The following is a 15,654-nucleotide window of genomic DNA, read 5'->3' on the forward strand; positions in this document are numbered from 1 at the left end:
ACTGTTTTCAGGTTAATATGTTTAACTTAATGAGGCATTTATTTTCAGCCTAAAAACTCTTTAAGAAGGTATGTTTTCTTCCAGTGAGTTCAACTGACGAGGGGATTAATAACAGGCTTGAACAAGCAGGCTAAGAAAATAAATCTAACAAACTCCTCTGCGCAGGTTATGAAGTATGCTTGGATTGATCCAAGTAAAGGCAATCATTTCTGACAGTATTGAGAAAAATAAAACACATTCTCCTTGCCTGCACATCTCAACTTATTTTTGTCAGCAGCTATCTGCTTCCTCTAATGCTTTTCTCCCAACCCCATGAAATCTGTGACCTACGTAAAACTTCACAAGATCTTTCGGAGGTCAGAGGGATTCCAATGATATATTGAATGAATCCAGACCTATGTGTTAGCAACAGAAGTTTTTTCCCAATCCTTCCCCAAACGAAGAAAGTGGGATATCACTAATGTACAGGGATATATTCTTGAATTTCTTCTCATCACAAAAGGGGACTCTGCACCACATTCCCCTTCATCCTTGACTAGATGCAAAGCAGATGATCCACCTGCACGTGGACACCACAGACTGATGCACTGACCCTGATCTTAAGCAGGAGATGTCAAACTCGGTTCTAGCTCCCTTTGATTTTCATTATAGGCAACAGATGGAAAAGGGCGTTCCCTTAAGGCTATTAACATTATAAAGAGATTAGATTAAAAAATCTGATGGATTAATAGGGCATACTTAAAGTGTCTCCTCCCAGCTCTATTTGCAGCAATCGTCTATCTGGGGCAAAGGAGTACCCTGGAAAATTAACAGCTACGAGTATGGTGCTGCTAGAGCGATTCCTGCAGCCTCTCCTCAATTCCTGCAGTCATACATTTTCCTCAATGCATCTCAGAACCCAGTAAAAAAGCACATTGTGTGCAGAGCAGGCCTTAGCGGACACAGGCGTGCCTGTCATGAGACAGAGGAAGACTGGGATGGCACAAAACTGCTGGAAGAACCTGTCTGGTCCTAAATCTGCTCCCCACTTGATTCTGGAAGGAGGGTCACCAGCAGCAGGTCCAGGGATGAATGAATCGTCCTGACATACTGCAAATATCTGCATTAGCTGGTCCTGTTTATTGACTGCCACCAGCTGATACAAAGATGTTTCTGATGTTTTAGAACTCCAAAGCTCAGCCTCACTTTTGGATGTTCCAGGCTCTGGTATCTGCACTGCACCCACTGTAAGTACATACCGTACTCCTACAGTGCTCTGACTGTAAATCTGAGCAATTTTCAGTGTGGAGCAGATGTTGCAAGGGGTCTAAATTTCAGCTGGTATCATAAATTTACTTCAGTGGTTGGTTGGTCTGGAATATTATGTTTCTCCAGGATCCCTGTAGAGGGATAGAGAGTGACTCTGGGCTTCACCAAGTATTTATAGTTCCTGCCTGGTAACACAGACATCCCATCCCCCCACACCCCCCCCATCATGCAAAGCATCTGCTGTCTCTCATTTCCCATTTCAGGTCTGGAATGCCAGCTTAGATGCAGCTCTCTAACTAGTAGGCAGCCAAAGCTGGACCCCAGGTGAGATTCATCTCAGTCAAAGAGACACATCTCAAACAGAGGAATCCTGTCCTTGCATCTTGGTGCTCTACTAAAACAGTTAACTCGGATGTAGACCTTAGGATTTATTTCAGTGCCAGAGCTACAGCCCATTGACTACCAAAACCTAGTTCTGATACCATAATGCAATGATGAGGAAGTGTGTGCCCAGTGTTAGCTTTCTGTACTGATACCTCAGACTTAGAGAGACATGATTCTGTACTGGATTCAATCTCCCTCCACTTCCTGACCAAACAAAACTATAAACCTATAGGAAATCACCCTTCTCATTCCTAGTATACCACAATTTACTCTTTGTGATTGATTTTGGGTATTTTCTGTAATGTCATAGCCCAAGTAACAAAATTAACTCCTCAAGCCTGTAAGGAGTTTCCTTTAATACATAAACAGGGAACGGAGAAACAAATGTATAGATGAAGTTGAGACAGCTAAAATAAGACTGAACTGTCTGACTAGTACATCTCCTGATGTTTCTTTTAGGACGTCCAGATGTGTGCATAAGTCCTGCCAAGAATTTTTAAAAAGAGACCAAAACTCAAAAGAGATCACAGAGGACTGGCTGCAGATGAAGAAGGTATTTGTGGACAGTACAGAGAAGAGGATATAAGGTGCAACAAAACTGTCCCTTAGGATCTCTTATAATGGTATTTTTTTGTTTCCAGTTCATTGCATCATTAAGCATGTGAATTTTCTTCCTTAAAATGTTACGTTATTTGGAGAGAAACAAGCAAAGCAAGGCTGCTTTAGTCTGCAAAACTAAACTGCAGTATGCATCCAAAGGCTTCTATAGGGCGAAGAGCATCAATATTAATACAGTTATATCACAAAGACACAGAAACTATTTTTCTTAAATCAACTCACATATAATTTGCCAAATACAAAAATCATTACAGTTAATTTGCCATGGATAAATGCCATCTTTATTTTCTTACTGAAACAAAGATTCCTGCAGCCTTTGAGAATGCTCGCACCAAGGGGTCATAAACCAGACACACCTCCCACTGCACTGCGTGTGTCTGCACATTTCAGCACACGGGCTGACACGACCACATCTGCAGTAAGAGAAATGTCCTGTCTCTAGATGTGCCATCAACCTGTTTGTGGCATCGTGACTCCCACTGCATTTCTCTGTACTTCTACTTCTCTGTAATTAAAATAAGGAGTAAGACCACCAACCTCTGCTAAGTACATTGAGATCCACTAGTTATGATGCAGTGGGTGTGTTTTGACATTGTTTTTTTCCAGTGGCTCCTGGAGAATGAAAGCTCTGACATAGCAAAGTTTTACCAAGTTCCTGAGTTCAGGAATACTCTTACAGAATTCAGTATTAACCACAGATGAGTCCCTTTAGTGAAGCTGGCCTAACTCCTGGCTCAGAAACAGGGTGAATAATGCATGGGGAAGATAACTGAAACTTGGTATGAAACTTTCCCTTTGCTCAGAACTAAAGTCTGATGGAGATCTTGGCATGAAAAATAGGCTTTAATTTGTGAATTACCTCCTCTGATAACATATCCTTTCCTACAATTCAAGAATGACTTTCTCACTGATCTTTGTTCAAATTAATTTAGCACTGAAGCTTGCTATTAGCATTAGTATGTCACAATCCAGCACACAGCACTGTAAAGAAAAGGATCTCCTATGCATAAATATTCGTGCCACTTCCCAGGTCTCCAATGGAATCCTGATCCGTTTTGGAAATCTTTTGAGCAACCTTCTTAGAATGCAGCTAAGTGACCTCGTTTCATGTTTCCTTCAGAGATACGTATCTCTCCCCAAGGAGGAAGGAAACTTCCTTCTGGCCAAGGAGGATAAGAACACATGTAATCTGTCTGTCTCTGTAAAGCATATTAATTGAATTGAAGATGAGAAAGAGGAAGAACTGTGATCCTCTCTGCTGGTGGATCCTACGGAAGGAGAGGTTTGACTTCTGTGGGCACCTAAGGAGGCCTAGACAGTGGCAAAGCTTTAAAAGCTTAATAGGCAAGCTGCAGCTTTGACCAGAAAAAATTCCCATTGCGATGGGAGCTTGACAGGGACATACAATTAATTGCTGCTTACATGCCAGTCTGGGCTGGGATTTTCAATCCTAAATATTCTCAGTTCTCATTAACTTTCAGTTATTGATTCTTGCCTGCTCTACACATCCTCAACCCTCAGTCTACACAGCTGTAACTTTCCAGGGGATACTGAGATTGAGGGAAGTGCTCCGTTTTAACCTTCCTGGAGACTTCTGTGTAAGAGCTAAGGAACTAAACAAGAAAAAAAGCACAGAGGGAAGTTTTACTGGTATTTGAACATGTATAAAAACCAGATACATAAGAAACCTTCTTTGCTTCCTTGTATTTTCAAATTCCCCACCTTGTGTCAGAAGATCTGCAGAGTTAATCTCCACAACCAAACTGCATTGTCTTCAGGACTCACCTAAGGTTATACCAGTAAGGTTTTGGCCTGACCTCCTTTACCTGTTCCTTACATGTGCACACTTCCAGGCTTTCCTCTAAAATGCATTCAGAACATTAGTAACCTCCCATACAGGCTTGGCCTCTGGCACTCACTAAGCTCTCATGCTTCCTGGACCTACCAGTAAAAGTCTTGTCTTTTAGACCTTGCAGTGCAACTTTTCAGTAAACAAGCTCCCTGCAATTGCTAGAGACTTTTCTGTCAGCATTACCTGCCTGTTGCTAATTAGATTTATGCAGGTTTGTTTCTGCTCAGAGATCCTTAAATATCAAGTTCCATATCTCTTGGTCCCAAGGCATCAAAGTAGGAACCTGTTAGTCAACAGGATGCAATCTGGTGAGTTTGAACACATTTCAGATACTGCAACACAGCCAGGAAACCATCTGTCAAGTGAGCATCTTTGGCTTACAATTCAAACTGTTTTTTCCACAGAATATGAGAAATTTAAAACATCCTTCTGCTTTTTTAGAGCAAGGACAGAATAAAGTCTTCCCTGATCACCTGATATATCACTGGATTGCCTTACAGTATCAAGGATGAATCAATACAAAGAGCTGTATGAATGTTGGCTCGGACAGTTTGTGGATTGATAGGATTTGCATTAGAGAGACGAAAAGCAGTTTAGGAAGGAGGAGTGGAAATTCTGGTACCAAAAAAAGATGCCCAAGAAACCTTTTAGTCTTTCTTGGATGCTTTCCAGCTGAGAATCTGAAAGTGTTTCATCATTTATGGACAAAGGATATGTCTACTCTCTAGTCACAGAGACTAACAAATCGATAGCAGTCTAGCTGTCTGTACAGAACTCAGTGTGGGCTAATTTACCATCCTCAGGCTCACAGCGGCCACAGGAGTTGGTGCATATCTTAAAATTAACACACAACAGACTAAGGAAGGAGAGCACACGACTTCTCCTCATGTGACACTGGTTGGAGTGCCTGGTCCAGGGTAGATCCGGACTGCAAACCAGCAGTGACGACACTGAAATGCCACAGATGTACAGTGAGGTCAGAAGTGAGCTGGGACACTTCTCAGCACTCCCTTTCAGCGACCAAGTGCTCGTTCATATGGAGAAAAACAGGTTAAACACTGTGAGTTACAAGTGCTCTTTGATTCATGCAAATGTGAGGGAACTGATTAGTTGTTTGAGATTCGAACAGGAGCCCAAATTCTTCAAAATACATATATGAAAGATGAAAAAAACTCTACCACACTGTAGAAAATGGGGCTGTTATTAATCAGTATGCACATTTTGGTAAATTTACACAAGATTATAGGAAGGGAAATATTAATTCAGCTATGGATATTAATACAGAAGAAGAAGGAGCTCCCATTTGCAGCCTCAATTGTAGACAAAAATGCAATTCTTTTCAATGATATTATACTGGATTACACGCTGAACCACATTAACATACTCCCCAGTGTTTTGTGATCTTATAATGAAACTTCTATTACAAATCACCCATGAAAGAGATACTATTGTGGGAAAAAAAACACCTTAGAAAGACTTCAGACTGAGAAAGCAACACCGTATCAGCTGGTTTAAACTGTCACAGTCTCACTGACAGCTTTTGATGGGGGTCACCACAGGACAAACAAGTGGGAGGCAGTACTTGGAAAAAATTTACCCCTTCCTCATCATCAGCAACCGCTTGTTTGGTGGATGTTCTACGCCACAGCATGGGAGAAGGGCTTTGCCACTGCTTCGCTCTCCCTGCAATAGCATTACACCCTCCGGGATGTCTCTGAATGGAGTGATGATCCATCATCATAGCTAGATCGGAAAAATTTAGACACTTAGAGATCCATCAAAGTCCTGCAGCTGGTGACAACTTCTGACACTTCTGGAAAATATCACCATGGCTCATGCAGAGGCTTGGTTGTTTGCACAGACAGTGGGTGATTAGATAGGCTTTAAGTCTAACAGGTATTGAGCCTGACTACTGCTCTCTGCAGCTGAAGTGTAGGCTCTGGTGGACCTCAAGACTTTTGGGTCAAATCACATTAACATAACAGGCAGCTATAACTACCATGGAGAGAAACTCAGTCCAGCCAGAGCTGTTTTTCTTGAAATTTGCTGTGATACCTTGAATTACATCCATTTAATTTAGGTTTAATAAGAATGTTGTTATAGGTTAAACAAATGCCAGCAGATCACTGAAGACAAGGATGTGCTGCATTCTTGTAACTGTTCTGGAAAAGATAATTACCTATTATATTATAAACCTCAAACATGTTTTTAATAATAATTGTTTAAATAACATACATTAGCTGCCTTATTAAAAATTAACCTTTGAGAATCATAATTTACTATAGCAACACTTGCACGTTTGGAAACCCAGAAGATAGGAGCAGTGTCTAGTGGTGAAATCTGCAAGTTAATGAGTCTTTGATTCTTTTCAAGTCTCTGCCACAGCCTCTCTCTGTGATCTGGGTAATTTGACTTTCTACATCACCCTAATGGTATTCTTTCCACTTTCGAATGACCATTATCATCAGCTATGAGCAGAACGGATTGTATGTGCTGTGATTCTGTTCTGATCCTTCAGAGGAGCAGGACAATATTTTGCAATGCAGAGGATACCTTGTGAGCAGCAGGGAGGGTGGGAGGGAGGGCAGCTCTACACTTACTGCTCCCACCTTGAGGCAGGCAGACTAGAGCAGGACTCCATCCCAGGAGAAGTTACAGCATTAAAGCTGAGCCCAAGGATAATGCCCTTTGCAGCCATTTGAAGGCTCAGAGTGGTCTTTGGGACGTCTGTGTTCCTCTCTGGAAGCTGGAGCTCTGACCTATGCATTGAATCTCAACCAGGTCATGACAAGATGCACCCCAGACTCTCAAAGGAAATGCAGCTGCTTTCATTCTTTCTTATTTTGCCCCCACTACACTGAAGGTGTAATTCTGTGACACAAGCACAGTAATACTGTATCCTGGTCACTCTAAAACAAGATACACATGATCATTCTTGGAAAGAGCTAAACCTCCCCCTCTCAAGGGGAAGAGCTGCCTTCCAGGGAGTTGTCTTGAGTCCCTGAATTTGCATTTTCTGAAAATCAGTATAGTTGACAAAGCACCTCCTTATCAATAGCATCGCCTGGGGCATTGCATCCATCACATCCAAAGCTGTTGGAGCTGATAAAAAATCTCCCAACTTCACTGGGAAGAAGATCTGACCCTTTGGTTTCCCCTGTAGGATATATGTTCAGCAGGAGGTAAATGTGTGAGCAGAGTCACTGAACTATGAACACTCCTGCTTGTAGGAGGCCGTCCCACCCCATGGAAATGTTCCCTGATTAGTTTTTAATGAAAAACAAGTTTGCATCAAAACTAAAATTATATTGTCAGCAGTTAATTATCACTTGTCAAACAGAGCACATGCTGCATTGTGGATTTAATTCTCATGTAGTTTTGTAAAACTGCATTCTTTTGCGTTGGATGAGTGAGCCTCTTTTTGTCAAGAGATGTGCGTTGTTTGAACTGCTCTCAGTGGATCCTGGTATTTAAATGAGCTTTTGATTTCCTGGAAGATGAGAGGCTCAGTGTTTTTAAAGTGGCTCATCTGGAGATCAGACAGCACAATAGTGAATATATCTTAATGATTGTTTACATTGTACTTTCATAGTGATAGAACACTTTTTATCCTCAGGTATTTCATAAATTATTTGTAGCTGTGGGTCTACTGTTGGATATACCAAAGTATTACTTAAATGGCTCTAAGAAATGTGTTTCATAAAACACAGGTTTTGGTACACCTGAGATATCCTCATTTCTTCCATTTAAGGAAAAAGATCATCAGAATATTTGAGCATGTTGGTTCTTTCACAAATTCATTTTGAATCATATGAAACAGATCCAGCTTGTGAATTTAGATGTTCTTTCTGACATTGTTCACATTTTGTAAACACTCTTTCTCCTGGCTTTCAGAAAAAGTGAATATGGAAGACTGTCAAAAGTAGATTTGTTCTTCACCAGGAGAGGGTTGAGATTATACAGTCACAGCATGAGTACCTCGGCATCTCTCTGCTGATGCATTTGTTAGACTCTCCTGGGAAGGAAGATGATGGTCTCCCAGCTCCTGGTGACTGTGCAGTTTGAGAGCGGGGGCTACATTAAGGACATTCCCCACTGACAGAGCCTGGGAGATCTGCACACTCCGCAAGCTAATCTGCAAATCTCTCGGCCATGGAGTTAAGGTTCACACACCCATTGTAATCCCAAGAACATCTCTGATACTTCTTATTGAGAGGGTGATTGGCACCGTGATCTTTGCAGCATCTGATGGTGTCCCCAAACAGCCAGGCCACCATGTGGTGTCAGGCTGTGGCAATAAAGTGAACAATGGCAGAAGAAATGAATAGAATATTACACTGTTACACTACAGACTATGAAAATTACCCTCATCCTGCCAGAGTGTACCCAATGGAGGATATTTTCTCTTTCTTTTTGGCAGCCTTTATTTCTTGCCAGTCCATGGTTTCCTTTGTCCGATTAGGACTGTAAATGCAGTCATTTAAATGAAGGATTCACGCAGCTTGCATCTGCTAAGTATCTTCCCATTAACCAGATGACACTCCTGCTTTGCATAAGGCAGGAATTCCTTTATCTGGCATGATTAAAGGAAGCAGCACTTTCGAGATGCACCTATAAATTTTTGCATTCATTTAAGTCACAAATAGCATTAGCACAATGGACAGATTGTGTCTAAGGCTGGGAAAATAAAACTGCCACATGATATTGATTTAAGTGTCATCCGACCATCCGCACAGTTCAAAAACCAGAGTACATCTGTGTTAGCACAGGCATCGATAAATACAAGAATTAAAGAGATGGTGTGAAGGAGAGGAGAAAGAACAGTTGACAATGTTAGAGACCTAAATCCATTATCTTTTGGCCTGGGGAAAGGAAAATAGGCACGCAGTCCAGTCGGCCTTGATTTACGATGCTGCCCAAACCCCTGCCTCTTTCACAGACTTTTTTGTTCCATCTTTATCTCCTCAGTCTGAAGGCTGCCTGTGGTACCAACACACCGAGAACACACCTGGTGCCAGCAGACACGGGCAGGCTCCTCTCTGCCACGTCCAGTAGCCAAGTGCTCACAGACACACTGGCCAGCACCCTGTCCCTGTGCGTGGCAACAGAGAGGCCCCACAACTGGAGCTCATGTTCTGAAGAATCAGCTTGTGAGTTTTTGCTGCCCAAACGAAGGAGGAGAAGACAAAAAGGAGGGTGTAGTTCCTGTGTTGTCAGCTCAGGCAGCATTTGGTGCTTTAATTGAGGCTGCAGCTCCAGGAACCCTGTGATCGCTGCCGGTGTTGCCTTTCTTTTTTGTATTGCTGAGTTTCTAGCCTTCATGCACAGGAAAAAAAATCAAACCTGCATACGACCTAATGGCTCGAATGAAGAGACAAAATTCTTGTCTCGGAGAAGCAGGTGAAGGGTTCAATTGCACTTCCCTGCATACTTGATGGACAGATTAAACAAAACAACCCATGCTGCAAGGCTGAGAGCCAGGCTGTGGGGGGCCTCTGCGGAGGACTGGCTCTGGTTATCTGCTTTTATGACTTACAGAGAGTCTTGAGCAGCACCACACACATCACGGCAGTTTTTAGGCCTGAGTCCAGGCTGGTTTCTGTTCACAGGTAACTGATTTAGGAGAGAACTTTCCACCCAGCCTAAGGCTGCCTATATTTATGCAAGGACAAAGTAGAAAGAAAAACAGAAAAGAAACAGAGCAACATGAGAATTAAAAGCACTGAACTCAGGCAGTATTGTCATTTTATAATTCCATTATCAATGCCACCACCTCCAATTTTCAGCATTGTGCTGTAATTTCCCCTAATGCAGAACTAAGTTCTAATCATTTTGCATAATTTAAAATATTGTTTCTTTAGGTGAAAGCAAAAGGTTCTGCAGGGTATATTTAGTTGGATTTTTTTTCCCCTCTCCCCAGAACTTTTTAATGAAAATTATGCCTCTACAGTAACATCCTTTACTTAAACAAAAAAGGAGGGGAGGAGCACTACAACATCAGCAACAATGCTTATTACAGAGGGATAATGTGAGTGGAGCCATTTAGCCAATTTACTTTTTAACTAAGGGTTACACTAAATACTTTCATCATGATGCACAGGGAAATGTTTGCTGTTACCAATCACATACCTCCCTACCCGCCCTCCCGCAGATGTTGGTGCTGAGGTTTTTTCCAGCCACTTAACCCAGCTAAAGTAAAGCCCTCTAAGAACAGCCACCCATCATGTCAAGTGAAATGCTCTGTTTGAAAAACAGTGGAGTGCTACAATTAAAAATACTGCAATCGCATGCGAGCCTCTGAGAAGTCAGCCGTGCCCTGCACTGCAGTCTTCACGTTAGATGCTTTCCCCAGACATGGATGGAAATTTCACAAAATTGCCTTCGAGAGGATGCGTGCATGGTGGATTTCACCCTCAAGGAACTCATGATAGCAAAAAATGTGTGATGCTTTGCACTTACACTATCACCTTTCATCAGAGGATCTTAAAGTACTTTGCAAATGCTAACAGAGTGAGCTCCACAGTATTGTGTCTTCAGGAAGTTTTCAATATATCAACTCCAACCAATTTTTTAGTGACGTCTTTAACGACACTGTGATTTTATTCCCCCAGGATGTCACTTCATTCTGCTCCAGGAAGGTTGAAGAAGGGCAAAACAGACTCCTGCAGATTGCTCAAGGACTTCCCAGACACTAGGAAAGAAACTTTACGCTACAGCCTTGCATTGCCTCTAATGCAGATGGGATTGAAGGCACCTGGTAAAATCTCAACCAAGGACAGTCCTTATACAACCTGCTGCTTAAAAACAAATTTTACCAGCTGCCCCAGGGATATGCTGGGGCTGCATAATCTGCTCTGAAACCCTGGAAGCACCTCCACAGAACTGAGGGTTTCTCAGAGCTGATGTGACATAGTGCTGAGGGATACGGTGGAGCTGGGAATGGTCAGTGGTTGGACTGGATGATCTACAAGGTCTTTTCCAACCTAGATGATTCTGTGAAACAGCCCTGGAGGTGAAAGCTGCATGGTTTGTATCGTAGGTCATGACTCCCCATTGCAAAGTGTGGGAGCTGGGGCAGAGTGCTCCTACCATGGAATGGCAGGCACCCCAACTACCCTTGACTTCCCACACAGCAAGCCATTCCTCCATCAGGTAGAGGGACCCCCTTGAACTTACAGCTGGATGCCCAATACTGTCCCTTCCTCACGTTCTTGCATTTTCCCTCATTTTACAAGTTTGGGAACAGCCAGAAAAATCATGGAGTTCTTGAGAATCAGATCTCTCACCTTTTTTCATCTTCTGAGCTATGATTTCTTCCCTACATCTCTGCAAGAATTTTTTTTTTTTGCACTGTAAACAAAATGCTCAGAAAGGATAAAAATCCCACAGGACTGAACCAAACCAGGGCACCAACCGTCACTGTTTTCATTTTGGCTATGGATAAACTCCAACCTCATTTCTTATCTTGAAAGTTGCAGTAAGCCACCTTGGAAGCCAAACCTTCAACTGGTGTAAGACACTGAAATCAAAGACACTCTGTGGATTTACAGCAGCTGAAGTTCTGCTTTGCTGAAAACCACAACAGACATTAGGTAATTGCATTGAGAAGTGAATCAAAGAAATGCCTTTTTTTTTTTTTTGCTGACAACTTTAAAATCATGCTTTTCATGTGTGAAATGAAAGATTTGTATAATTGCTCATCCTTTGAACTCCAGTTTATTAAAACTGTGACATACACATTAAAATGAGATTATATATAAAGGGAGGAGAAACACATAGTAAGTAATTGCCACATAATGCAGTGACTTGGGAAGAGAAACAGCATGTATTTGTTATCAGTGCTAATGAAGAGGCTATCCAGAGTTGTGATAAAGTTTCTCTAAGGGGCAAAAGCGAAGAAAGGAATAGAAGTTCTTTAGTGTTTGATTCCTGCATCGTCCCCCTGACAACACCATCTCTGTAAGAGAAGCCAGAGCCCAGACCTGACCCTCATCCTTGTGGGTGTTTATTCCAGCTGGTCCGTGGTTACGAGACCAGAGTCACATCACAGGCTTCTGCACAGAACTGAAAGCAGCAGGGAACCCATCTAAGAAGCTTCAGTGGCACTTATACCAACTCAGGAATAGAAGCAACTTGCCAGGGCAGCCTTCTGACTTCATAGGGGATAGCTTAACCCCACTGCCACCTTTTTACATTCACCTCTGGTTTTGGAAAAAAAAGCTTCAGGAACAGGGAATGGCTCCGTCACTTGGGTCAGTGAAGAGAGAAGTTACATGAACCTAGAAATGATATGAGACTAGATCATTCCTGGCCGCTACAGCCCAGACTCTGGAGGTAACCTCCACTGCTGGAATCCCCCGAAGCACTGACTGCCGGGGGGTCACAGGGCAGGCTATTGCCCTGCCTGTACTGCTCTGTCTGTGCTCCCCCACACCTCTACGGCTGCCAGCAGCCAGAGGCAGAATGCCAACTAGAGAGACCTTTGATCTGACCCAGTATTTTGATTTTTGCCCATCTGAGGAGCTAAAAAACACTGTAATTTACAGCTTCCTACAGCCTTCCATGGCTGTGATAACTGTACTAGTTTAAATCTATTACATATATTTTGAATCCAGCTCCAGAATACTTAGTAGTGATATTTGTTCATGCTGTGACTTTACTGTCCAAGCGCCAGGAACTTCTAAGTCAAAATTCCTATCATCAAAACCAGTGAAAAAAATCAGCTTTAAAGTAGTTGAGAGATCACCTTCTGAGAGATGCAAATGTTGTTTATGTGCTAAAGGGACTAGTAGAACAAATAAATTGCATCAGTCATATCCCAAAGATAGGCCAGAAGAAAAGGACATTGAAGGGACTGACAAGCCACCTCTTCCTTCAACTCACCCACCCCCGGGGAGATCTCAGCCTTTCTCCTACATTAATAGTAACTCGTGAAATCCGCTCGCTGAGGCTTCGAAGTGGCACCATGAAACAACTATTTAACTCTCCTAAAACACAGGCCGAGAGCTGCTCTCCAGCCACACCAGGCACAGGACAGGTCCTCGCCAGCACACTCTGTTCTCTACCCTACCAGCAAAACTCTGCTGCCGTTCCCAGCGCTGCCCCAGCCCAAGCGAGGGCTGTCAGCCAGGCACGTCAGTGTGAAACCCGGGTACAAACGGGGGCAGCTGCCAGCTGGAGAGTCTGAGCCAGCAGAGCCGAGGGAGATCAGGAGCTGGAGGCGGTGAAGGGCAAGGACCACTGCTCCAGGCAGGCACTGCTGCAGCGGGATGGAAAGAGCTGTCTGTCTGTCTGTCTGCAGCCTCAGGGTCCTACAATCCAGCAGTGAGGAGGGATTCGCTACCCCCGACTAAATGATAGGTTTCTAGGCTCCTTTTAGAGGCAATGGATAGATTGATTCTTTCAGGGGATGGATATTGTGTCTCTAAGGAGACCACACTTCTTTTCCCTTACTGCTTTCGGAATACCCCCACAGATGACTCTGCCCAGCTGCCTAACACACCCAGAGCCACCACTGCTGGTGATGGCAATAAACATCGCAGCCTTTGTACCTCCACTGCTGGCCTTCACACATAATCCCAACCCCGCATCGCCCAGCCACCCAGCTGCTTGCGTACCAGCTGATTAGACGTAAAAAGACAAAAGAAACACTTGATGTAGGAAAAAGGAAAATTGATAGGGTTATTTGAGACTTGTCCTCTTTCCTGAAGTGACTGTCACTGTTAAGAACATTTTTTATAACGCTTGTGAAGTATCAGATGGGAATGGTGGTGACTGCTGCTCAGGATAGAGTCATTCAAATAGATTCAGGCCATTTCTCCTGTCACACTAATTATTGCTGTAATAGAATGGGATGCAGGAAGAAGAAAGAAAAAAGAAAAGTGGATAAACTGACAAGTCCTTTCTTTCAGTTCTAAGTCTCTCAAAATCCTAGCTCTCTGGATTTACATGGTTTATTAACAGCATGTCCCACAAAGTGGAACAAAAGTATTAACGATTCAGGATAAATCCTCATGCTGAGCTAGCTGTGATGAAGCCCCTGTGCTACCTCTGAGCATCAGCACGGTGACAGGTCACACAGCACACACTGGCAGGACCTGGGGAGGACGACCCTCCTCAAGAGACAGAGCAGTTTGCAGCCATCCAGCATGGGGTATTTCTTCTATGTCCAGAGACATGTCTATCTCCTTTCCCGAGGTACAGACCGAGAGGGGCAGAGAGAAGCTACAGGGCTGTTCTGGGATGGCTCTGCAGGGGCAAGGCAAAGTGCTAATGATGGTGGGGAGGGAGGGAGGGAGGGAGGGAGGGAGGGAGGGAGGGAGGGAGGGGTGCTAATACAGATTAAAATTTCTTTATCCCCACTTTTCCCAGGCCTCACTAATTTACATGCACCCCTGGAATACCATAGTCCCATGGAAAGTGGAGTATAATGGGATTTAGCCCCAAGTGAATTGTGCTTGTTCCCGTAGGCAGGGGAGGGTGAGATGTGAATCTCAGCTGCCCACATGCAAGGCCATGCCTGCGCCTGTGGCTCGGGCTGTCTCTGCTCCCGGAGCACTGTGTGCTGTCCTGCCAGCACAGCACCCGCCACAGCGGGGCCCAGCCTCATGTGGGCCCTTGTGGCCCTATGGGAACATAAATAATAAAGATTGTGCTGCTACAGAAAGGTAAAATAGTCACAACGACATGATTATCCCATAAAAAGGAATTGAGACTCAATGAAACACTGTTTCACAGACCACAAGCTCGTCCTTTCCAGTTTGTTTGGAGACAGCAACCCACCCGTGTGGGGTCGGCAGCAATGCTGCACAGGCCCCAAGGTGCAAAGTTAATGCTCTCCTAAGTGGAGACAGAATAGACAAGAGGGGCTGTGGTGGTGGGGGGGGAATGTCTGTGTGTGTAAATGCAAGAGTTCGTCCAAAAGGTTCCTGGAACAATAATCCTCCCAACAGTCAAAAAAGTGTTTTGCACAAAAATGAGAGCAAGCTGAGAGATGCGGAGTTCAAACATTGCAGCAGATGGCAAATTAACTGATTTGGGCTCTCTCCTCAAAGAAGCTGCTGTCCACGCACGTGTGTATATGTATTTTGTGGGTGTCTCACCACCCCCCATGTCCCATGACACAGACCTTGCTGTGTACACTGTCTTGCCAGCAGAACCCAGCCAAAGACATGTGGTGCCCATGGAAAGTTTCCCATGTAAATACACAGGCTTTGCTGTTGATCAGTTTTCTTCAAGCAAAATGTGGCAGCCATGGTGGGATGGGGAGCGCACAGGGCTGTTGGTCTGGCTCCCCGATATCTTGAGCAGCAGCATATGCCACTTGAGATGGACCTAACTGGGCCTGCAGCCTCAAATGTCCTCCAACTCCCAGTAAACTCATCCCAAGCAAGTGGCTGTGTTCAAACAGACAGCCCTCGCTTTACATGTTGAAGCATCATTAAGGAAATTGGTCACAGACCTCAGAACTGAACCCGCAGCTAATCTCAAACTGGCCTCCATCACCAGGCAAGCTGTCCCTGCAGGGCCAGGACCCCATGCAATGACACGGT

The 15,654-nt window shown here is 43.8% G+C and overlaps 1 long non-coding RNA gene across 1 annotated transcript; it reads left to right on the top strand.

Moving 5' to 3' along the window:
* Window positions 1–771: 771 nt before the first annotated feature.
* LOC141969890 (uncharacterized) lies at window positions 772–14,379 on the top strand. The gene is made up of 3 exons (XR_012635111.1): window positions 772–1,226; window positions 2,092–2,255; window positions 10,714–14,379. It is a non-coding gene; the product is annotated as an uncharacterized LOC141969890 (long non-coding RNA).
* The last annotated feature ends 1,275 nt before the right edge of the window (window positions 14,380–15,654 follow it).

The sequence above is a fragment of the Athene noctua genome, chromosome 24, assembly GCF_965140245.1.
Source record: "Athene noctua chromosome 24, bAthNoc1.hap1.1, whole genome shotgun sequence".
In the NCBI taxonomy this organism is placed as follows: domain Eukaryota; kingdom Metazoa; phylum Chordata; class Aves; order Strigiformes; family Strigidae; genus Athene; species Athene noctua.